The sequence below is a fragment of the Pleurodeles waltl genome, chromosome 6 (assembly GCF_031143425.1).
Source record: "Pleurodeles waltl isolate 20211129_DDA chromosome 6, aPleWal1.hap1.20221129, whole genome shotgun sequence".
NCBI classification, from domain to species: domain Eukaryota; kingdom Metazoa; phylum Chordata; class Amphibia; order Caudata; family Salamandridae; genus Pleurodeles; species Pleurodeles waltl.
Window position 1 is genome coordinate 75260864 of NC_090445.1, and position 25357 is coordinate 75286220.

General features: G+C 42.0%; 1 long non-coding RNA gene and 1 pseudogene across 1 annotated transcript in view; both read left to right on the forward strand.

The window, feature by feature from the left end:
* LOC138299232 (uncharacterized) overlaps nucleotides 1–18396 on the forward strand; it is a 31904-nt gene extending 13508 nt beyond the window's left edge. The window contains exons 2-3 of the long non-coding RNA XR_011204725.1: nucleotides 17166–17233; nucleotides 18122–18396. This is a non-coding gene — a long non-coding RNA (uncharacterized lncRNA). The remainder of the gene's footprint in view (nucleotides 1–17165; nucleotides 17234–18121) is intronic.
* LOC138301486 (zinc finger protein 271-like) overlaps nucleotides 1–25067 on the forward strand; it is a 230495-nt pseudogene extending 205428 nt beyond the window's left edge.
* The last annotated feature ends 290 nt before the right edge of the window (nucleotides 25068–25357 follow it).

Consider the following 25357-nt stretch of genomic DNA (forward strand, 5'->3'; position numbering starts at 1 on the left):
CATCAGGTCTGCAATACATGTAGGAGTTATCTGTCTCGGGACTATTATTATTCGGGACACTCCTGTCTACATGAACAGTAGGAATGGCCAATGTATGAGTATTATTTCCTGTCGCTCCTGAACCATACAGTGGAACTACAGGAACTGTCAGTACGTCTGGAGTAGTTAAAGCATTTGGGTTCTGAGGGACCGTCATTTCTAATTTTCCCTCTGTCTGATTTGAATTTGGCTCTAATGGTTCAGTAGAAATTCTCATTTCCCATTGTCTCATTTGTCCCTCTTGTTTGAACCACATTGTCAGGTGGTGAACGATTCAACAATAGTTTATTTATAAAATCATCATCCAAATTATTCTGACAATTGTCATCCTTACTTAGTCTCCCTTGTCACTCTTTCCTTTTCTTTTCTTTTGGTTTACTTTTTCCCTCTTCTTCATTAGCTAAGGCAGGATTTAACCAGTTCCCTTAATTATGTCTGCTCACCAAGTTCTTTGTTGGTTGTCACATCTAGCATCTGCACAAGTTTGCAGCACTCTTCTAACCCTTCCATTGTATTTTTCTTTCTGTCTCTGATGTGCTAATTGCTCCCAAGCATTTAGGGCCAGATGTAGGAAGACGGCAAATTGCGACTTGCAATTTGCTATGCAGAACGGTGTCTCAGACACCGTCTGCGAGTCGCTAGGGGGTCGCAAAGACCCACCTCATTAATATTAATGAGGTGGGTTGCAATTTGCGCCCCCATAGCGACTCTGGGCACTCACGGGGATGGAGGCCTGCTGGGAACAGCAGACCTCCATGTCCGTGACTGCTTTTAAATAAAGCAGTTTTTTTTCCCCAAGTGTAGCCCGTTTTCCTTACAGGAAAACGAGCTGCACTTAGAAAAAAAAACGAAACCTTTAGTTTCGGATTTTTTCAGGGCAGGTAGTGGTCCCTTGGACCACTGCCTGCTCTGAAAAAATATTTTTGGGTCTAGTCACAAAGGGGAAGGGGTCCCATGGGGACCCCTTCCAGTTTGCGAGTGGGTTCCCATCCACTTCAAGTGGATGGTAACTGCGACTCCATTTGCGACCGCATAGCGGTCGCAAATGGAATTGCATACCACTGCGACTCGCAAATAGGAAGGGAACACCCCTTCCTATTTGCGAGTCGTAAATGCATTTTGCGAGTCGGTTCCGACTCGCAAAATGCATTTCAGCATAGCAAACACATGTTTGCGACTCGCAAACGGCGATTTTCGCCGTTTGCGACTCGCAAACAGTTTGCTACATCTGGCCCTTAGTGCTTCAAATTTTGCAGGTGTAGGAGGTGGTTTCATCTTAAATAGGATCTGTCTCAAATTTTCAATAATTCTCAAATTGTGTTCCATAACATTGAAATGTCAATGCACCCTCTTTCTCAGTGACCTTGTGCATTGTTAAAGCCAAAGATATGTGTGAAGCCCTACAACTGATATCATATAATGACCTGGCGTACCTTCGGGAGGAGTCTCCACTCCCTTTCTAACTGGTACAAATGCATCTCCCTTTGTCAAACTTCACATGCTTTAAAGACTTTGGCGGTCATTCCTACCCTGGCGGTCCGAGACCGCCAGGTTAGGGTACCGCGGATGCACCACCAACAGGCTGGCGGTGCATCCAGGGCAATTCTGACAGCGGCGGTACAGCCGCGGTCAGAAACGGAAAACCGGCGGTGTACCGCCGGTTTTCCGCTGCCCAGGGGAATCCTCCATGGCGGCGCAGCTTGCTGCGCCGCCATGGGGATTCCGACCCCCATACCGCCATCCTGTTCCTGGCGGTTTTGGCCGCCAGGAACAGGATGGCGGTATGGGGTGTCGTGGGGCCCCTGGGGGCCCCTGCAGTGCCCATGCCAATGGCATGGGCACTGCAGGGGCCCCCGTAAGAGGGCCCCACCATGATTTTCAGTGTCTGCTATGCAGACACTGAAAATCGCGACGGGTGCTACTGCACCCGTCGCACGCCTTCAACTCCGCCGGCTCCAGTCGGAGCCGGCTTCCTCGTTGATGGCGCTTTCCCGCTGGGCTGGCGGGAGGCCTTCTGGCGGTCGCCCGCCAGCCCAGCGGGAAAGCCAGAATCACCGCGGCGGTCTTCTGACCGCGCAGCGGTGTTCTGGCGGGGGTACTTTGGCGGGCGGCGGACCCCCTTTATTTTTTTATCCAATTGCAAATCTTCACAGTAACTTTTTGTTCATAATCAGGAAGCAATTTTTCACCCACAACCCTCTGTTCGGCAGTCACAACCAATACCAGAGCGGCTGACGTATTCCACCAACACCAGTCAGGCCTTACACCAACAGACCTGTTACAGCGCGGCACAAAGTGATATCATTCTCTCTACTTGCAGCGGCTCACCCTCCTTTACAATTTCTCTCGCAGTTACTCTCTCACTCAAACCTTAATGCAAAACAATTCAAGTGATTTTCAACAATAACTTTGTCTTCTTCTCTTATGGTGTGGGGTAATGAATCACTTCTAAAACGGTTCAGAGATACACTTTCCGACCTATTTTAACAAACAGTCTTGAAGGAAATCTCGACCAGTAGATCTCACTCAGATTGATACAGTTCCTCCCTGCATGCTTGAGATTCACTTTACCAACCTCTCACAATCACACAAAAGAAAGTCCCTCACTGATAGTACTGTCAATGATGTCTCACGAACAGCACAGCTTACAAGGCTGACAAGAACAAGTGTTTTCTCCACTTTTTCATATATACTGGGATCTTAGGCTACAACACACTCTATACCTGTGTCAACTTCTTAGCATTAAACTCCACATTCACACAACAACTTCAAGAATTCTCTGCAAAACACTTCAAAATCATCTCAAGTCACCGCAACCTAAGCAGAATTGCAAAGTGCAACTGTATTAATACTCACACAACCGCTGAGTTGAAACAATGCTGGAACTCCACTAATCCTCTAGTCATGTGATCAGAGCTTGGGCTGTGTCTGTGCAATTTCATAATGGTACACCCTAATTCCCTATCCCTGTTTTCCTGAGGACCAAACCGTCCTCTGCTGCCAGCTTTGCTGGAGCATTTTGTTTGCTCTAAATTGAGGCCGATGAACCTTTGGATCACGCATAGGGTTTTACTAGGCAACCAGGTAATAATCAATCAACATTAATTTACAGTGTAACTTACAAACTAGTACTTAAGATGGAAATAAAGTTAATGAGTTTTAATACGAATTAACACTCATTGGAATGTAAACCAATTTCAAGTATGTACTGTAAAGATACTGACTAACCATAGGGTAGACAAATCTTGGGAAGAAATTTAGACAAGTTAACACAAGGCAAACCAGACACTCGGTAACAGCAATACAAACCGTCAGTAAAAGTATCTGATTCTCTGAAAACAGGCGGCGGTCTATTTTCTTACACATTAGTGCAAACTAAAGTCATCTAGCTAAGTCGAACTAGGGGAAATTAGGAATTCTATTAGCTTTATTGAGATCTAACTAAAGAACATAGGGAATAAAGATAAGGAGGAAAAATAGGACAAACTATTGGAAAAATGAAGAGGAAGGTGTCAGCATTTTAGAAGCTTGGTCAAGAGTCTTCTTAGAAAGGTAAGTGTAAGCATAAGCCTCATACAGCAACGGTATGGGGCAAAAAAGGCCTGCACCTGTCAAAGTCCAAGGGAATCTGCTCTCCCATCAATTAGTGAAAGCCCTAGTTAATACTGTAAAAAACCCAAGAGAGAACACCTTCCTAATCACCCCACTAGAAATCCATTGTGCTCTCCTGTCCCTCGGTGACACTTGAATGATCACTTGTCGTTTCCAGTGCAATCCTATGAACACCGGGGCCCTTGGTCCTCTGGAGATCTTTTGCTACATGTATGAATAAGATAAAGTCCCTCCACTCTCAAGCTCCTCCCGTTCCACCTTCAAGGATTGTTTCTCAGAGTCTGTTTGTAAAACAATAGCACATCTACTTCCAAACTAACATTTTATACGAATGCATCTGCAATGAATTGACACGTTAGCAAAAACGACAAACAGCTTCTTACATTCAGGAAATTCAGACCTAATCAAGCAAATATAAGGTTAATGCATTTTAGTTTCACATTATACTGTACACATTTTAATTCCTACATTACCATGAATGTGAATGATATTTTCTCAATCAAGATTAAATGATACAGTTAATACGAATGCATACTTTACTCATACATAAGCATAGGTGTGAAGCAGAAGTGCATTTCCATCATTAGACTTCAGCCATTATTGGCACTTTACATAAATTGTTATTGTTTTTCATGGAAATACATTCAAATAGCATGAGGTTGGTTAAAACATTATTTCAATGATTACACTTCACTTAATTAAGTCAAGTCACTCGGTACATGTTTCCTAACACTACAGTGAATTCACTCTACTATGAAATTTGAATGCATTCATTAGAGGTGAAAACACACATTATATGAAATGTCATGGATACACATAGGTTATGATAGTGACGTCAGGAATGGCAGTAAAGTCTACGCTGCTCCTCTCTCATCAGTAGGCAGCTCGCAAGGTCACTGCCAGAGCCACAGTTTCTTCCAGTACAGGTTGCAAAAACCAGGCATTGTGCCCTAACTGACATGTGAGTGGCTGTCAGCTATACTAATCTTTGAACACAGTGGCTCTTGTCAGGCTGCAAAGCGGCTTGAATTAAAACACAGTCAAGAAGTTTGGGACCCACTTTTCTGTGGTATTTTCAGACAAGGGATACTAATTTACTGCCTGTGTTTAGAAACTGGTTTTGCCTGGTTTCTTTTGTAGTCTATTTTCCTCTGTTGCACAGACAGGGTCTCTTTGCGGGGCGAGTCCTCCTCACTCCAGTTAATGATGATGCTGGCTCTGAGGAGGAATACTAACAACATGACCACAATAAGTGTAAACCTATGAGCCTGGCTCTGTAGCCTTCCCAATAGGCCAATCAAAGGAAAACAAAGAATCCAGCTCTCCCCAGAAATCTCTTTCACTAGCAATTATCTCTGCTGACTCCGCCTCTCACCTCCACTTCTCCACCATCAAACAAATGTGATAAATATTCAAAGACCATTCATCAGTGTTCTGCTAAAAGGGCCACATAGACTTTTTGAAAGACAGTCCTTACTGAATCCCTCAACACTTCTGTATCCAGAGTTACGCCCTCCTTTTCAGGAACAACAGCAATACACTCCATCTTGTGCCGTGTCACACCTGGGGCAATCCAACATAGATCAGACTGGTAACATCATACACACACACTGAGAAACAATATAGAGTCGTGCTACCTTCCAATATTAATACACCTGACTCGAAATTTGAACAGGGATGTCACTGCAGGGTCGGTTCTTGACACATGAATGGAACCTTACTCAAGCGGCTTGTGGACACTGTGGACATCCTCGAACAGGTAAAAAAATCCTGCTCAGCTAGTGACCTCTAACAACATGGTATGCTGCCACCACTACTGCTTGTATGTGGCTAGGGACACAGACCATAGTCCTGTACCCTGCCAGTGGTGTGCTCTTAGGCTCCCTCTACATCCCCAGAGCAAGGCTCTGGGCCTCCTTGTCTCCTTTGGGCCTAGGCATGTAGGGAACACCCAGGATCTTGTGTGTACAGAGGCCAGAATTAAATCAGGATACCATATTCACTTGCAGGTCTGTCTCAAGGCAATGGTACACAGGTCCTTAGCAGAGGTGAGGATGCTGCTTCACTGCAGAAACCCCTCAATCACGTAGCTCTTTTCAAGCCTTTTGTTTCATCATTCACCTCACCTTGTTCTCACTTTTCTGCCTGTTTTATTAATTGCTGCTCACCACTTAGACATCCTCAGTCTGTTCACAGAGAACCATTTGGACCTGATGTTTCTAATCACAACCTGACACAAAGACTGCTTAGCTGCCAACATTGCTTACACATTGATAGAATTGAAAAAAACAGGGGAGGGCTGGCTATCATACATTGTTCCTCCTACTACTGTACTGTATATAAGTTGACAAACATCAATGCTATTGAAGGATTACCTTTCACTGTCATACTAGCATTATCTGGCACACTTATCTATCATTCTCCAAGTGCCTCAGCCACCTCCTTACAGCTTATTACCGATGTTCTTAGCCAACTATCCCCTCTCCGTGGCAATTACCTGGTGCTTCATGACTTCATTCGCCATGTGGATGATCCCACCAACAAACCTGCCCAGCAGTTTTTGTCCATGGAAGGATTTAATCTTAAGCAATTAATCAAGGTGCCTACTCCTAAAGTAGGCCATACCGTGAAAATCCTGGTTCAACTGGCTCTTCAACTTACTTGGTCTGACCTCATTCTAATACCTTTTAACGTGGTCGCCACTGCCCCTTGCAGTGCCCAAGGAAGGACAGACAACATCTACACCCTGGCATAAAATCTCTGGTGCACATTTAATGGATCAGGATGTTTCATGCTTTAATAATTGGTTTACAGCTGCTTTTGACTCCGTTGCCCCTCTGAAATCTCATACCTCTAAAAGGTCCAAGCCTTCCACGCCTTGGCTCTCTGATGACCTCAAAGCTGAGAAGTCTTTTTTGTAAAAGGCTTGTGAGGCAGTGGAGATCCAAGTATGATCAGGGTGCCTAGGCAACCTACTAAGCCGCTCTGAAAAAAGACCATGCTGCAATACGGATGGCCAAACAACTTTTATCTCCACGTCAATTTCTGGAGCTGTAAATAGACCTCATGAGCTGTACAAAATTGTGAACTCTTTTCTATCGCCTTCAGCTAAAAGTAACATTCTTGCACCCTCCATGGAGCTGTGCGAAGAACTGTCAGACTTCTTTTTCAAAAAATGAAAAACATTTATGAACTTTTTCCAGGTCTCTACCCAACCAGTCAAGGTGAGGCGACCACCTTAGACCCTGGCCCTGTGCTCTCTAGCTTTGCCTCTATAACCCTAGAGGAAACTGACACAGATCAGACCCTCCCTAGATCCCTGCCCTCCTGCCATACTAAAACTTGTTGCCCCAAAGGTGAATCCGATTTTGAAGAGACATTTAAATGATCCCTTAGACCAGGCATTGGTTTCTTCTGGTTGGAAACAAGCCTTCTTGTTCCCCCTGCTGAAGAAGCCATCGGCTGATCCTAAAGGTCTCAGCAATGTTAGACCTATCTTACTTCTGCAGTGGTGGGCTATCTACGTTATCTTTGTTGGCTCCCAATGACAAAAAGGATACATTTCAAGGCACTAATTTTTGCATTTGGGGCCTAAACCCACACTGGCCCTCTTTACCTCAAGCTCAGTTACAATCCCTACGCCCAGGCTAGATTGTTGAGATCAAACAATTCAAAACTTTTCCAAATCCCCCTCCTTCACAAGGCCAGAGGAAGGGGTAGATCATGTGTTTTTCTGGACTCTAAATTGTGGAATTATCTCCCGCTGGGTCTGAAAAGCAGCCTGACTGAAGCTGTTTTTAAAATAAGCATTAAAACATTTCTTTTTGACTTCTGCATGGTTGAAATTTAGGTTTTCTGTAGTTTAAGTTTTTCTAATATGACCTTTCCACTACTGCCAGGATGTCGCTTCTGAGGTAGCTTTGCACCCTTCAAATGTATTGCATTGTATTGTATTTGGTGAGTAAACAGGGCCCACCTACCCTGTATTTTTTCTTGCCCTAAAATAATATGCCTCTGATATTTACATGATCGGTGGCATGTGTAGCTGCAGATACACATGCTGTGCATTACTTCTGCCATCTAGTGTTGGGCTCGGAGTGTTACAAGTTGTTTATCTTTGAAGAAGTGTTTTCGAGTCACAAGATCGAGTGACTTCTCCTCTTCGGTTCCATTGCGCATGGGCATCGACTCCATTGTTAGATTATTTTCTTTCCGCCATCGGGTTTGGACATGTTTCCTCTCGGTCCGAGATTTTGAATCGGAAAACTTTGAAAACACTTTTTTCCGTCGGTAATGTATCGATCAGGTTTATATCTTCCATCAACACATCGGTACCGTTGGAGAAGTCAACTCTACTAGCCCTTCGGGCCGCGCGCACCCAGCTTGGGCCTATTCGGGCCGACCGCGTGGAAGCCTCATGGATCGGACTCCATTCCGGTTCTGTCCTCGTTGCCACGCAAAATATCCTTATACAGACCAGCATCTTGTCTGTAATCTTTGCCTTTCCCCAGATCATCGGGAAGAAAATTGTGAGGCCTGTTTATCCTTCCACTCCAAAAAGACTCTTTGAGACAGGAGGGCACGAAGACTCGAAATGGCGTCGAGAAGCACAAAACATCTCGACTTGGAAGAGGAAGAAATCATGCAAACAGCGGTCTCCGTTCAAGGTTCCGACTCCGAACAGGAATCAGATACACACTCCTCCAAATATACCACCAAGGTCACACAAACTATCCACAGAACACATCAGTCTGTTACAAGAAGAAGTCCAATCTCTATTACTCAAACAAGCAATAGAATCGGTACAACAATCTCAAATAGGGACAGGAGTTTACTCACTATATTTCCTAATTCCCCAAAAAAAGACAGCACCCTCAGACCAATATTCAATCTCAGGACCCTCATTCTTTACATTCTGTCAGAACATTTTCACATGGTAACTTTACAGGATGTTATCCCACTACTCCAAAAACACGATTTTCTGACAACATTAGACCTCAAAGATGCGTATTTTCATATACCCATCCATCCTGCGCACAGACAAATATCTCAGGTTTGTCATTCAGGGAGAGCACTATCAGTTCAAAGTGTTATCCTTTGGAATAACAACTGCTCCAAGGGTATTCACAAAGTGCCTAGCAGTAGTCGCAGCCTACCTAAGAAGACAACATATACATGTCTTTCCATATCTAGACGATTGGCTAATAAAATCAAACAGTCATACGCAGTACCAAAACCATACGGATTATGTAATACAAACCGTGTACACACTAGGATTCTCAATAAACTACCAAAAGTCACATCTACAGCCAGCACAAATACAACAGTATTTGGGTGCAATACTAAATACTCAAAAAGTGCTAGCATGTCCAAATATGCAAAGAATACAAGCATTCCAAAGTATAGTCACACAAATACAAACAAATCAGCGGTACACTGTCAGATTTATCATGAAGATTTTAGAGATGATGGCATCATGTATTGCAATTGTTCCACATGCAAGACTAACATGCGGCCCTTACAACAGTGCCTTGCACAACAATGGTCACATGCACACGGTCAACTTCAAGATCTACTGTTGATAGACCGCCAAACATGCATGTCCCTTCAGTGGTGGAATTCCACAAATCTAAGCAAAGGGTTGCCATTTCAAGACTCTGTGCCTCAGACCATAAGTACAACAGATGCATCAATGATTGGTTGGGGAGCTCATCTAAACAATCACAATATTCAAGGACAATGGGATGCCAAACACAAACAGCTACACATAAATCACGTGGAGTTATTAGCTGTTTTCCTAGCACTCAAAGCTTTTCAACCTCTTCTCACACAGAAGAATGTTCTTATCAAAACAGACAACATGACAACCATGTATTACCTAAACAAACAAGGAGGGACACATTTGTCCCAACTCTCCCTTCTAGCCCCAAAAATTTGGAAATGATCAATACACAACCAAATACACCTGTTAGCACAATACATTCCAGGGATACACAATCAATTGGCCGATATCCTCAGCAGAAATCACCAACAAACACACAAATGGGAAATTCATCCTCAAGAACTTAAAAAATACTTTCAACAATGGGTAACACCAAACATAGATTTGTTCGCCACAAGCGAAAACGCGAAATGCCAAAACTTTGCATCAAGACACCCACATCTCCTTTCCAAGGGCAATGCTCTATGGATCAATTGGTCAGGGATATTTGCTTACGCTTTTCTCCCTCTCCCACTCATTCCGTTTCTAGTCAACAAGTTGTGTCAAACTACACTCAACATGATACTCATAGCTCCAACATGGGCATGTCAACCATGGTACACAACATTGTTAGACCTGTCAGTAGTACCACACTCCATACTCCCAGACTGCCCAGATCTGTTGACACAAAACAAAGGTTAAATCAGGCACCCAAATCCCAAAACACAATCTAGCAATTTGGCTCCTGAGGTCATAGAATTTGGATATTTACAACTCCCATCCGAATGTATGGAACTTATTAAACAAGCGAGAAAACACATGACTAGACAGTGTTATGCAAACGAATGGAAAAGATTTGTATATTACTGTCAATCTAAACATATTGACCCTCTTAAAGCATCAGTACAAGACATTGTATGCTATTTACTTCATTTGCAAAAATCTAATTTAGATTTTTCTTCCATAAAAATTAATCTTACTGCAATTTCAGCTTATTTACAGAACATACAACACAGCTCCTTGTTTAGAGTTCCTGTCAGAGCTTTCTCAGAAGGGTTAAAACGCATCATTCCACCCAGGACACCTCCAGTCTCCTCTTGGAATTTAAACATAGTGCTTACACGACTCATGGGCCCACCATTTGAACCCATGCACTCCTGTCAAATGCAGTTTCTAACATGGAAGGTTGCCTTCCTAGTAGCAATTACGTCTTTAAGAAGAGTAAGTGAAATTCAAGCCTTTACTATTGAAGAACCGTTTTTCCAAGTACACAAGAATAAAGTTGTACTAAGACCAAACCCAAAATTTCTTCCAAAAGTGGTATCACCATTTCATATAAATCAAATAGTGGAACTACCAGTCTTCTTTCCACAGCCAGATTCTGTGGCAGAAAGAGCTCTACATATGTTAGACGTCAAAAGAGCTTTAATGTACTATATAGACAGAACAAAACCATTCAGGAAAGCTAAACAACTGTTTGTGACCTTCCAGAAACCTCATACAGGCAACCCCATATCAAAACAAGGTTTAGCAAGATGGATTGTAAGATGCATCCAAACATGCTACGTTAAAGCAAAAAGACAACTCTTAGTTACTCCTAAAAGCACATTCTACAAGAAAAAAAGGTACAACAATGTTTTTTTTAGGCAATATACCAATGGCTCAAATATGTAAAGCAGCTACTTGGTCAACACCACATACATTCACTAAACACTACTGTGTAGATGTTTTATCAAGACAACAAGCCACAGTAGGCCAAGCTGTACTCAGAACAACTTCAACTCCTACAGGCTGACCATCGCTATTTTTATGGGAGGACAAACTGCTTTGTAGTCTATGCACAACATGTGTATCTGCAGCTACACATGCCACCGAACTGAAATTGTCACTTACCCAGTGTACATCTGTTCGTGGCATGTTCTGCTGCAGATTCACATGCACCCTCGCATTAGCATGGATATCTCTTTACTTTTACCTATATACTCTATCACTCCTACCTTGCCCTCTGCGGGAAAACAATCTAACAATGGAGTCAATGCCCATGCGCAATGGAACCAAAGAGGAAGAGTCACTCGATCTCGTGACTCGAAAACACTTCTTCAAAGAAAAACAACTTGTAACACTCCGAGCCCAACACTAGATGGCAGAAGTAATGCACAGCATGTGAATCTGCAGCGGAACATGCCACGAACAGATGTACACTGGGTAAGTGACATTTTCATTATTTATCTTAGCCTTCATTTGTAAAATCAGAATATACGGCTGCAGAACTATGAGCTGGATGAGGGTCATGTCCATGAAGTTAGAGTGGGAAGAGTTATATTATGACATACACACCTAAAATGAAGAGTAAACACAAGTTAAACTATTCTGTATGAAATGCTCAGTTGGTTAATGTGATCATTTCTGATGTCTTTGTGTCAAACTGGAGGGTAGCTAATTTGATTTCTTGTTGGTGTACTAGGAAATAGTGATTCGTATATATACAGTGATATGAAGAACCTATATATGAGAGACAGCAGTTTGAATAGGTAAGCCAATAGTGACAAGAAATAATTACACAAAGTATAAATTATGCACAAAAACAATTGGATGGGCTGTACAGAGTATACAGCCGGCTGCCACACAATTTGCAAAAAGATTGAGTGTATAGTGTAAAAGTGCTTATGTTACAGTTTTAGGTGTTGGTTAGACATTGCATGCATGGTGTCTTCGAGTCATGTTGTTTACAATCAGTGGACTTACAGTTCGCCGCTAGCTTATCAAATGTTCGCTTCAACGACGCTCTGGTTTTCTTTGTTCCTGTTTGTTCATAGCATGCATACGTTATGCTTCTTGTGTTTGGCCCTCTCCTAGAGCATGGACCAACTGCCTGTGTTCTCTGAGTACTCCATGGCAGGGCTAATGTTTTCACGCGCTCTGTCTCCTCCCACCTGTCCCCATCCTTGTTGCATCTTTCGCCCTCCTGCCCACCCCATCCCTGTTGCTTCATTCCCCCTCCCTCCAGTCCCTGTTGCTTCTTTCCCCCTCCCAACCTCCCCATCCTTGTTGCTTTATTCCTTCCTCAGATCCTGCTGTAATATGTTTCTTTCTTTATCCCCCTCCTCACCTGTCCTTGCTCATGTTTCTTTATCCCCCACCTGCCCTCAGTTCTTTTCTGGACAGAAAACTAAAAACTTCTATAGATAAAGTATTTTGTTTCGAGTTTTAAGTCTGCCCCTGCAGATGCTCATCATTTATAGGACATCCAAGAAAACATCACTGCAGACAAGTTGCTGCTGCCCTGGTCTAACAGGAGAAATAGGATAAATGTATTTCCGCCCCTCATTCTTATTAAAATAAAGATGCTGCCAGATTTAAGGGCTGTAGGAACACCACTGGCTCCCGAGGACTGGTGAGCTGTCTTTAATTGCCAGCAGAGCCCGCCTTGAGCATTCTAAGCAGTGATAAACCCAACCGCCCGATGCAGGAGTCCTCTCAAGAGTTACAGAAACAGCTGTTGGATGCCTTTCATAGGGGTGAGTGGAAGGAGATAGAAACAACATTGTCTCACCTCCCAGGCAGGGGGCTCCCTCAGCACTGCAGGAGATATGTTGCCTACAGCAATCCAAGCTGTTTAGGGATCACTGGACAATACATCCAACTGATACAGTCTGTTCCCTACACTCAGCTGGCCTGTGAAGATAACAAGCTTCTTGGCTGATCATGGGCAACTAGTAAGTTGATACACTTTCCCACAGAAAGTAATGTAGAAAACCACATACACAGCTCATACGCATTTAACACACTACAATGTTTCGCATAGTACCTCAGATTATATTACCACATTAAGAGACATTTATTTAAAATGAGAAATTTTAAACATGAATTTTGAAATATTTCTACTCCCGCCCTGATGACAACACCATTGGTTAACTAGGAGGCAATGGAGTTGTGTGCACCCTAATTGTGGCCTAGACTACATAGCGGAACATTATATTCTATTACAGCAAACACAAAATATTTGTACAGTGCACATCTTAAACTCACTTATTAGAAGGTGATCTGATATGTGACAATGTACTAAAATAGACTGAAATAATATATTTGCCTAGGATCACACAAGTTGCAAGATGGGCAGCCGGGTTTAATCAGTTGTTAGAAATGGATTTCCTGGTTGGCTGAGGTATGCGCCCAGGCCAGTCAGGGATCACCACTCTAGTCAGGGTAAACTAGATACATACTAAAAGATAGCCTCTGCCCCCCCCCAGTAGCTTGACACACAGGAGTCAGGCTTAACACAATGAATACACCACAAAAAGACTCCACACAGTTTTAGAAAAAAAAATCACGATTTTATAAATAAAGCCCAAAACTATAAAAATCCTACAAATACAAGTCAAGATATTGATTTGGAAGGAATCAAAATTCTGTAGTGCTTTGAAGCAAATAGTGGTAAAAGCAGATTATTTGGTTGTGCTGGAGCAGAGTAAAAACAAAGTTCAGGCCGCTCACAAAGGAGTACGGGCCGGCTGAAGGACCCACGCATGCCCCGGTGAACAAAGTAACTTTCCTGGTCACAAAGAGCGAGATGCGTTGTAGGATGTGTTGATGCAGGTCCCGCAAGTGTGGGATGCATCTGTCTTCTCCACACTACGATGGCGATGTGCCAGTTCCGCAGACAAGACGATGGGGGCTATGCATTGCTTACATAGATTACACATAAAAAGGACATGCGTCAAAATCCATGTTGCAAGTATCTGGGCCAACTTCCAGTGAGCCAGACACAGGAGCAGGGGTAGAGATTTTGATATCCCTGGGTCTGAAGCAACAGAATGTTAGCCAACAAGCCTTTGGAGCACACATGCTAGAAAAGGAGGAGTTCAGAACTCCTTCAGCAAGGACAGAGACCAACAGGCAGCAGGGCAACAAACAGAAAAGCAGACCTTCCAGGCCAGCAGTCCAGTTGAGTCCCTGGAGCAGCACAGCAGTCCTTCTGGCAATGTGCATTTGTAGTTCCAGCAGTGTCTGTACAGAGACCCAGCACTTATACCCAAAAGTGCCTTTGAAGTGGTGGTGGTATCACAGCAGCTCTCTCAAGTGCACAGATCTCCTTTTGCCCAGCCTAGCTATGGGGGGTAAATCAACCCTTTATGTGGAAGACAGGACGCTACCTATTCAAGTGAAGTGTTAGCCCCTCCCTTCCATTCCGCCCAGGCACGGCCATCAGAATGCACATGTAGGTATATGGGTGCTCAGACTTACCTATCCTTTCTTTGTTTGTGACTGTCTAGAGGGAAAAGCACAAAGTGTAGCCATCACTCAGACACACCACTCTCAAAGGCTTTTAAAATAAAGTGGTGAAGCTGCTCCCCTGCCGAACCTCTACTGGTGAAAAACTGAAAAAGCACGACCCTGTGGATTCTCTACACTGCCTCAAACAAAGTTATGCTGGATTCCTCCCTTGACCCCAGCCCACCTATCACAATTACGAGGGTGAAGAAACAACAGCTGTTGCTGGGAGGCACAGATCAGTGACTCCTTCATCGTGCCCATGAGCGAGCCTCTGCCCCAGCCACTTACTTCAATGGTAGTGTTCCAAACCCACCCTGGGACTTTGTAAATAACACCCCATAGGATTGCCTATTCCTGGAAAGCAAAACCCATGATGCCCACAACTTGTCGTCACTGGCCAGGCTTATGCCTCCAGGGTCGAGGAAGACCTTGGTAAGGGCAATGTGCACAAAGCAGCCTCAGGTCATTCCTCTAGACCCTCCCCATCCCCCAAAAAACATAGATTAAAACTGGTTTGTGACTAAGCAGCAAGTGCAGTTTGTTTCCATCTGCTCGGTCTTCTTTCTTTGCCTCTTCTTTCTTGCCCCAGTTTGGTAGGGGAAATGCCCCTTTCACCATTTAACCCCAGCTGCCCCTGTTGTGTGCCATGCATATATGTAGCTCCTCAACTTGTGTGGGGCTGCATAATGTTAGTGATGCATGCCCCGCCCACTCTGCCTCTATGGAGTCACTTCTCGCATTCAAATTCTTTGTAAAGCATATGTCCCTTGTCGGGAAGATTATAATGTCTTTGACACCACTTGGTACTTGGTGCGTAATATTCTATACCTGACCCCAAAAAAACGGACCATGCATAATTTAATGTTTTGTAGTACTTCCATTAAATGTTGCTCATTTTGCCCATCCTTGAGCGCATATGAAACTAGTGTCACGCTCCTCCACCCTCTTGACCACACAGTTCCCTGGATACAGCCATCTATTACATGCTCATGTGTCAAGAGAACTTACAGACATAATAGGGCCTTTCTTTCTGCTGGACCTCTGAACACTTCCTGCTTGTCACTGCATTGGCTCCAGTCCCATCACCACTTGGGCTGCACAGAAGCCATGCACTCTGGCACATTCCCTAACCTCATCTGTCAGAATGTCAGGAAGCCCCTGAATTCCAATCCCACATGACTGCCCTAGAGTGTTCTAATCTACCCCATCACCCTTCCTATCCTTGCCCCTTTTCTGAGGGGGACACAAACACGCTGCTCCCACATTAATGAGATCACCCCACAAACATCTCTCTATCAAAAAAATGTTTAATCCCCATTTCCATTGGTTTCAACAGGTTCATATATGCCCCCTCATCAGAGACTCAAAAGGATAAGAGGTGAGCAAACCACATTTGAACAGCATCCCCGTATCCATTAGGATGGCCCCAAATCCTGCACCTCTTTGAAGAACCCTACATCACAAGTGCATTGACCGTCCACAAACCAGTTACCTCTCTTATCACTCGCTAACTATTTGCTTGTCTTTGACCATGTGCTGCACTCTGATGTCTTTTGGCTGGTTTGTGCTATAGAAATACAATATACATAGATACAAACATTGATACTGGCATGACTGGTGTGCCCTGGCACAGCTTCTCTCTCCACTCATATACCTGCCCAGCCCTGTGCTGGAAAGCCATGCTGGCCTCCATTCACTGTTGCCAGCCATGGAATGGGCAACCATCCATCATACAAGGCATTACTTCAGTCTTTACCCTTCTAGGCCAGTGGTCACTAATTGCACATTGTCATCCAATCTGCATCCTATTCACTTGCTCACTGACTATTTCCTATCACAACAGACTGTCTGTGGGTCCTGTCATCCTGAATGTCCTTCATCTGACTTGCTGACTCCCAACATCACCCACTAGTCATTTGACTGACATGTTAACCTGCTGACATGACCTGCTGCCTCCATCCATCTTCAGTGCTCTTTTGGATGGGTTGACTCCCTTGCTCTCCTGGTTCACCTTAGGAACAGAAATTGGATTTGCATTGATGCCTTGTTGCTGTCATTTCTCAGGATTCATTTGGATGCTGAATCAGCTTAAACTTGAATTGCAGTTGTTCAAAGAGCAATGTTTCTGTAAATCTAAGAGTGGTTGGCTGATTTATGGAGGTTGGACACAATTATATAGGAAGACTTTAATCTGCTGTATGTTCACGTGGACCTTGTTCAGCCTATGGGTGCAAAGTATATCCACTGGGATCTCGTTCAGCAAGGGATCATGGTTCTTTTGTGTTCTTATAGCACAAGGTTTGGATTTGGAAGAAGATGTGTACTGTGCGTTTGGTCTTCGATACTAGGAGAATATAAAGGTTTTTCTGACAAAAGTCTATTTTTTATAGCCCAAAAGTGCTTTACAGTGGTTTTGTAGAGAACAAGAGTTCCTTTGTTTTGTATCTTTAGGACTGTTGTTTGGAAGATGGGATGTAGTGTGATTCATGTTTGATGCAAATAAGCTCTTGGTTGAAGCATCTCTTCACTTCCTTTCAAGGTATTCGGGGACAGACCAGGTCATATGGCTGCCACACTTGAAGGAGCAAAAAAATAAATAAACATCAGGTAAGGTTTCCTATGACCCTCAGTTCATTTTCCCCTTTTTCCTCTCTAGACTTTCTCTCAGTTTTTTTTATATCTGTTCAATTCCGGAATTTGGCTCCCTCTCCAGACTATTCTCTAGTTATATGGCTAGTGATAATAGAAAAAAATGAATTTAAACCAACAAATACATTACTTTTGCATGGTCCTCTTCCTTATTAGTTTCTAATGCCAGCTGCTTTGAGCATTTTTCCTTTAAAAAGTTAGTATACTCCAGGGTCATGCAAAATTCTCCAGCTTCATAAATAGTGCAATGCTTTCTTCTTTCTGCCTCTTACACTAGGACTCCTAGGAAAAGTAAGTGTTCTCTGGTGAAGCGCGTTGCCAAGCAGGGTGTTTTAGCAGTGTCCGGCCTCCCCATGGTACCGCAAAATTCCCCTTTCAACTTTTGTGTTCCCACTGATGCGGCTGACCATCCGCGTACCCTGGTTCCCACCAGACTGTGCCACATTACTCAGAATTGTTAATATGGTGGGGTCCTCGTGCAAGTCCAGTCTCTTCCTGGGTTGGAAGGCACAGGGCTTTGAACTCTTGCCTCCCATGTTGCCCAGCAATTCCTTGACTATCAGCACATTCGTCTCCTCCTCTTCAATACAATACTCTCCTCCCTTCGACTGTTCCTTCTGCGTCTTTGCTCCCTGGATCTGACTTCCGATTTGTCACGTCCTCCCTTCCTGTCCTTTTCTGTCTTGCCTGCACCTTCAGGAGTTGTGATGTATCTCTGTGATAAGCGTTGAAGATAGTCTTAGCTTTCTCTTTCCTCTTTTTTTTCTGTGTTTGTTTTTTCTTGTCCCTTTTTGATTTGATTTACTGTTGTGATCTTAGTTTTCCTTTTTGCTTCTTGTATTGCAGTGACTAGGCCCTGTTAGAGGAGCGTGACAATTTCCCGGCCACCAAGTAAGTCCTGATCTTCCCCACAGTTTGGAACTGTGAATTCCACTGAGCTAACTGGACGCAGCCGCAGCAGAAAGTTGCATTTAAAGAAAGGATTACAACAAGGACAATTCCTTTGTTGAATAAAATGCCCCTTCATGGATCGCTGAAATAAGGAACAGATGAATCTTCTCTAAGTGGGCAAGGAAGTAAACAATCTCTAATAATTCAATAAAGGTGTTATGCACATCTTACTGTGATGCCAGCCATTTCCACACAAAGAACAAATTGTTGGTGTTGGATGCTTTTAAGAATCTATGTTGCACTGTAAGCATAACTTGTTTTTCTTTCTTAATTGTGCACTCACAACCTTGGGTTCCAAACTCCCTATCTACACAGTGCTCAAGAGCTGTTTTACCCCTGTCAGAAATGCAATTCAAATTGATTGTCTACCTCATTACTGTAAATGCCTTCTTTCTGCAAAGAAAATGGTCATAAATATTATTTCTGTGTGTTCATTTACAATCTCTAACTCTATTTCTACAGGTCACTGAAACACAAACCAAAAAAGAAATGTACTTTCATGCAACACGATGAATGGGATTATTTTGAAGAAAGTAAAACATTCTACATTCTAGAGCTGTAAACAGAAGCATATTCTTTGCACCAGGAATGGTGAGGGACGTGGAGAAACTGCTGAATGTCAAAGTGATTTCTCAAATCTTTTATGTTAATTATAAATTGTCAAGTCTTCAAAGTGAAATGACCAGAAGCAATTACCAAATTTACCATTTCAAGGTAGTAAGAACTAAGAAAATTGCCAACAGTTGATATCCATGCAGTGCAATTATAAACTGACTATTCAGTGCTGTAAAATTGATTGGATGATATATGAGGAACACCTCTGAAACAGAGCAGTATCCGTCCACATGCTGTGACAGAATTGTCAGGACGGCCAATCACCTTAGTTTAAAAGAACAGTATTTAGTCTATGTTTTCTGTGATTTAAGAGGAGAGAAAACATTGTTTAAAAGAAAGTAATTGTGAAAACACTTTCCTGTAGTTACTACAGTAAAGTCATTGTATTATCATTTTTAATGTAGAAAGATTTTCTCCACCAACTCTGTCTCTTGGGTTGATCCAAATTGTTTCAAAGTATCCCTGCCCGCCAAAGTAGATCATGTATCTGCTGTGGCTTTAGCCACACAGGAATAAAACGCTTGTACTGCGATACTCTACTCTATAGTCTATTGATAATTCAGAAAAACTGTGTGACATGTCCTAATCCCTGATCACTACTTCTATGAACAAATTTATCTAACATGTGAGCACGAAACCCCAAAGAACCTTCAGTGCTTTTAAAACTCTGAAATCAAATGTGATAAACTGGAGTCACAAAATAAGTCTAATTCTACATGAGAGACTTCTCCTAGACATCACTTGGAGAAAATGGCTCCATGAGAGACATCTTGATAAATGCAAGGGCTCCTAGGTGAAAATGTATAAGACAAGTTAGATAGGCTGCCTTAATGGTAGGGAAAATGATCTCCAGATAAAAGCTATCATTAGCTAAGTACAAATGTTTGTCAGAGTATGTGAAGTGTTTTTTCAGAAGTTAATGCTGAGTGTAATGTAACAAGTGTAGACTCTGGAATCAGATTCAGTCTTAAAATGGCATGTATCCAGGAACAACCCCTACATGGAGATACAGACATCTCAAAAAAGAGCTGTGAATGTGAGACCAGCTTTTGTTATCAATCCCACCTCACTAAACAAGAGAAAATTCACAATGGACAAAAACCTTATGAGTGCCCTGAATGCAAGAAAGGTTTCCATCACAAATCCTCTCTCATTCAATATTTGAGAATCCACATTGGGCACAAACCTTATCAGTGCTCTGTGTGCCAACAAAGTTTCAGTCAGAAATCTGGTCTTACTCAACATGAGAGAACCCACACTGGACACAAGCCATATCAGAGCTCTGAATGCTCGAAAAGCTTCAGTCAAAAAGAGAGTCTTACTAAACATGAAAGAACTCACACTGGACAAAAACCGTATCAGTGCTCTGAATGCTGGAAAGGCTTCAGTCGTCAATCTGTTCTCACTCAACATGAGAGAACTCACACTGGACAAAAACCATATCAGTGCTCTGAATGCCGAAAACGTTTCAGTCAGATATCTGGTTTAACTCAACATGAGAGAACGCACACTGGACAAAAACCATATCAGTGCTCTGAATGTCACAAATGTTTCTGTGGCAGATCCAATTTAATTGCACATGAGAGAACTCACACTGGGCACAAACCTTATCAGTGCTCTGAATGCCAAAAATGTTTCAGTTGGAAATCTGGTCTCATTCAACATGAGAAAACCCACACTGGACACAAACCATATCGGTGCTCTGAATGCTCGAAAAGCTTCAGTCAGAAAGTGAGTCTTACCAAACATGAGAGAACTCACACTGGACAAAAACCGTATCAATGCTCTGAATGCTGGAAAGGCTTCAGTCGTCAATCTGTTCTCACTCAACATGAGAGAACTCACACTGGACAAAAACCGTATCAGTGCTCTGAATGTCAGAAATGTTTCTGTGGCAGATCCAGTTTAACTGCACATGAGAGAACTCACACTGGGCACAAACCTTATCAGTGCTCTGAATGCCAAAAATGTTTCAGTTGGAAATCTGGTCTCACTCAACATGAGAGAACCCACACTGGACACAAACCATTTCAGTGCTCTGAATGCAGGAAAAGCTTTAGTCAAAAAGTGACTCTTACTAAACATGAGAGAACTCACACTGGACACAAACCTTATCAGTGCTCTGAATGCCAAAAGAGTTTCAGTCAGAAATATGATCTCATTCAACATGAGAGAACTCACACTGGTCAAAAACCGTATCAGTGTTCTGAATGCTGGAAAAGCTTTCGTGAGAAACGAAGTTTAATTCAACATGAGAGAATCCATACTGGACACAAACCTTATCAGTGCTCTGAGTGCCAAAAAAGCTTCAGCGTGAAATCTGTTCTCACTAGACATGAGAGAACCCATACTGGGCAGAAACCTTATCATTGTTCTGAATGCTGGAAAAGCTTCAGTCAAAAATCTGTTCTCATTCAACATGAGAGAACTCACACTGGACAAAAACCATATCAGTGCTCTGAATGCCAAAAAAGCTTCAGTCAGAAATCTGGTCTAACTCAACATGAGAGAACTCACACTGGACAAAAACCGTATCAGTGCCCTGAATGCTGGAAAAGCTTCAGTCAGAAATCTGGTCTTGTTCAACATGAGACAGCTCACACCGGAGAAAAACCATATCAGTGCTCTGTATGCCAAAAAAGCTTCAGTTGGAAATCTGGTCTTATTCAACATGAGAGAACTCACACTGGACAAAAATGTATCAGTGCTCTGAATGCTGGAAAAACTTCAGTCAGAAAATAACTCTCTCTAGGCATGAGAGAACTCACACAGGGCAAAGACCTTGTATTTCTTTGAGTGCTGGAAATGCTTCAATTGGGAAAAAAACCTCATTAGACATGACAGAACTCACACTGGAAAAAAACCTTATCAATGCAATAAATGCAGAAAAGATTCAGTCTGAAAGCCAGTCTTGTTTCAACATGAGAAAAACCTCAATCAGAAAAAAATATATCAGTGCTCTCAATGTGATAAAACTTTCAGTTGTAAATGTAACCTATGTACATGAAAAAGGCAATGTAAAAAAAAGAAACATGCTCACTGTCATCCCTGGGGAGTAGGGTTGACATCGCAAAGCCTTAACATGAAGCAGCCACAAAGGTCTCAAGCCATTGATTGTCCTAATAACTGTCTTGTGAGAGAAGCACACACCGAGAGATGAACCTGCTTCAATTAGTCTAATTCCTTAGTAATTATTTGTGGATTCACTCCATTCATTGTGTTTTGCTCCCAGTGTGCCAATGAACCATTGCTGTGACCCGGAAGGTCCACTGAATCCTGAACTTTGAGACCATGTCCCTATGTTCTGCAATGCAAGTAACCTCAAACTGTTTCCAGGCTTAATGAGCCTCACCAGTAAGCTGCAGCAGGAGTCCTTTTGTTGTAGGTCCCTATGGGACCAACGTCTGTTCATGTCTGTGCCACTTATGGCTGATCAATGGGAAAAATTAAAGATGATGGAAGGACTGGTTGTTACTCTCTACAACATTCCACTACCTCATTCTCTAAATTTTGTGCAACTACAGACAGGGACAGCCATATGTAAACTATTCTTGGCACCACCCTAAGTAGTCCTAAACAATTTTGTTGCAAGGGGACACAGCCTAGTATTGCAAAGACTCACTTTAGTGGTCTCTTTCCATTTCCTTATTGCTACTAATGGAACCAGTGTCCCCTCTGCTGAATCACATCAGATACACCCAGTAGAGTCTAAAGTACTACAAAATGCTACTCACAAACCTACTTATGGACATTCCGCCTCTCCTATCATTTTCTGTCTGTAGATCTCTGCCCTGACTGCAGTGTCTGTACAATTAAGTGTACAATTTAGTAGTAAATGTGAGAGGAACAGATGGGAGTGACTGGAAAATGGAAAATACTTGGAGGGAATTCAGATGGGACATGCTTCCACTTTCAAAAGTGTAAGCCCATTACTACTAACAAACTGAACTTCTAAAGTAAAGTACCTGCAGGCAAAAAGGACCCAAAAAGAGCTGTTGATGTACTCCAGCTGAGAGTTAGAGTACATCCAGGACACACATGGCCAATCACTGGTACAACAGCAACATCCCAGAGAAAATAGTGGAGGTAGGGACTTGGAATAAAACCCCATGGGAAATAATGCTAAATGGAATTAGTTAAACTAGTTAAAAATCAATATAGCTATATAGTATAATTGAGTTTTCTTTAATTCTGTACATCAAAATTAAAGATATAAATGTTACTTTAGGTGGAAAGTTTTTCAATTTAAGCTTAAAAAAGTTTAAATTTAATATATGTGAAATAACTGAGTTTAAATTTAAAAATATGTTATTGAGGCTATAACATGTAAATATTGGTAGTAATATTTTTCATACTTACATTTTTGTAATTCTCCCTATGCTTTACTGTAGAGAGATCACCACCACCAGGAAATGTATAGGGGAAAATTTAAAAAGTCAATTAAATTAAAAAAAATATACATTTGTGTTAAATATCAATGCAACTGTAATTTTATATATGCATTTGGGTATATTTATATATTGTTTTACATGCAAACAAAATATAAAATGCTACAGCATTTTTTAAGTACATATTTAATGAATTTAACTATATTAATTGATGTTTTTAACGATTTTTTTAAAGAATACCTAAATTAAAATGTTTGTATTTGCTTACTATTTATATGAACTCAAACTCACAAAAAGGTATGTATACAATGAATTGAAATTATTAAGAACAAATTAGTCACATTTAGTTTGAGATTAAAATCTATAAACATATTTTACCATAAAATATATATGAAAAGGACATATATTTTGATATTCTATTGAATTTTAAAAAAATGCTAAATAAATTATAATTTAAGATTAGTTCCTATAGAGTTTTATCTTAAACTCTTGCATCCATTATATTCTATGGGAGGATGTTGCAGTATTAGTGGGTGGCCAGGTGGTTTACTGGGCTTCCTACTGCTCCTTTTTGGTGATAGTAACTTACACTTACCGTTTCAGGGAGTGGAGTCCTGCAAATCTGCACTTTTGAATAACTTTACACTCGTAAATGGTGAAGAGCCAAAAGTAGATTACTCATGGGTGTAAACTGCCATTGCAAATAGTCTCCAGGGTATCTGAAGTTGATGCTGGTACTTGGACTGCCATTGGAGCACATCGAAAGAGCCTGCTTTAACATCAGACCACTTGTCTAAGGCATTTGTTTGACTAAGAAGCAGCAACAAATAAGATGAAGTATTATTTCTGTACTTGCTACTTCGTTGGGCCTCATGGGGGACTCTTATCACATCTCTTTGATATTACAGTGCTATTATCATAAAATATTTCAATGTCCTTAACACTGTTATCAGTATTTAATTCCTTTCTCCTTCTTTTACTTGATTTTGTCAAGTTTATTATCATATGGGTGCTAAAGTTACTTTGCTGTCTACTGGTTCTAAGGTACTCTTATCCTTTGTGTGCATTTGTAGATGATGAACAGTTTTTACCCTCGCTGTGCGGCTGCAATGTAAGCACCAAAAGCCCAAAACCTCAGACATCAGCACCTTGATCTGCCTTTATTGGTATTTTACCTTTCCACTTGAACAACTGAGCTAAGGGTCGAATCGTTGATCGACCTTTGAACCTGTTGTGGTATACCTTAACAGTTACAAGTTTCATGTTCAAACCCTCAGGGTGAGCTTCACTACGCTGCTAGTTCTCATACCACGTGGCAGCTGTTTTAACTGCCTGAAGTTTCACATATTTTCATGGCCGTAGATTCAGGTTGGACTTGATGACCAAACTCTACTTTGTTGTCATTTTGCACTTCAAGCCACTTCTGTGCAGCTCGTCACCTTCTGAGAGTGATTCAGCCCAAATCCTTGCTCCAAATGCCAGTGTTAATCATCACCGGAGATGAGTCTTACCAGTACCCCCCAGGCATGGCTAATTATGACAACTACTGTTTTGTATGTGCCTTCAACATTGATTCAGTGGATCTGCTTTTTTCAATTCATTTGCCCTTTTTTGGTTTTGAGTTCATGACTAACAGACTAACAGTATCTTTTGTTTCCTTTAGGGTAGTTGTTGATAATTAATAATCCTTAAATCGCAGACATCTGTTTGATTTTGCTTCTGAGTAATTATTAAATATTCTTGTTTTTCTAAACTTTGTTTGAATCTTGAAGTTCATTGTTTCTTTTTTACTACACTGTATTGAAATTTGTGACCTCGGCTGTTTTTCATTACCTTCAAGCAAGTCTTAGGCCTTTCTGCTCAATCCACGTTACAAAAGCGAGCTAAGGGCACTTTAGTGGAAGACACAGTTACCTTTGCTGACCGAAGTATTGGAAAAGCAAAGCAGACTGATTCCGGGAAGCAGACCACCTCGCTGAAAAGGTTACTGTCTTAGGTGGAATCTGCACCGACTGCAGATGCAAAAAGTAAAAACCCAGATATTGACACTAGCGTCCTCTCTCAAATAGTTGAAAGAGCTAAAGATGCTAGCCTGCAGACATTCAGGTTTCAACAACTAGGACTGCTC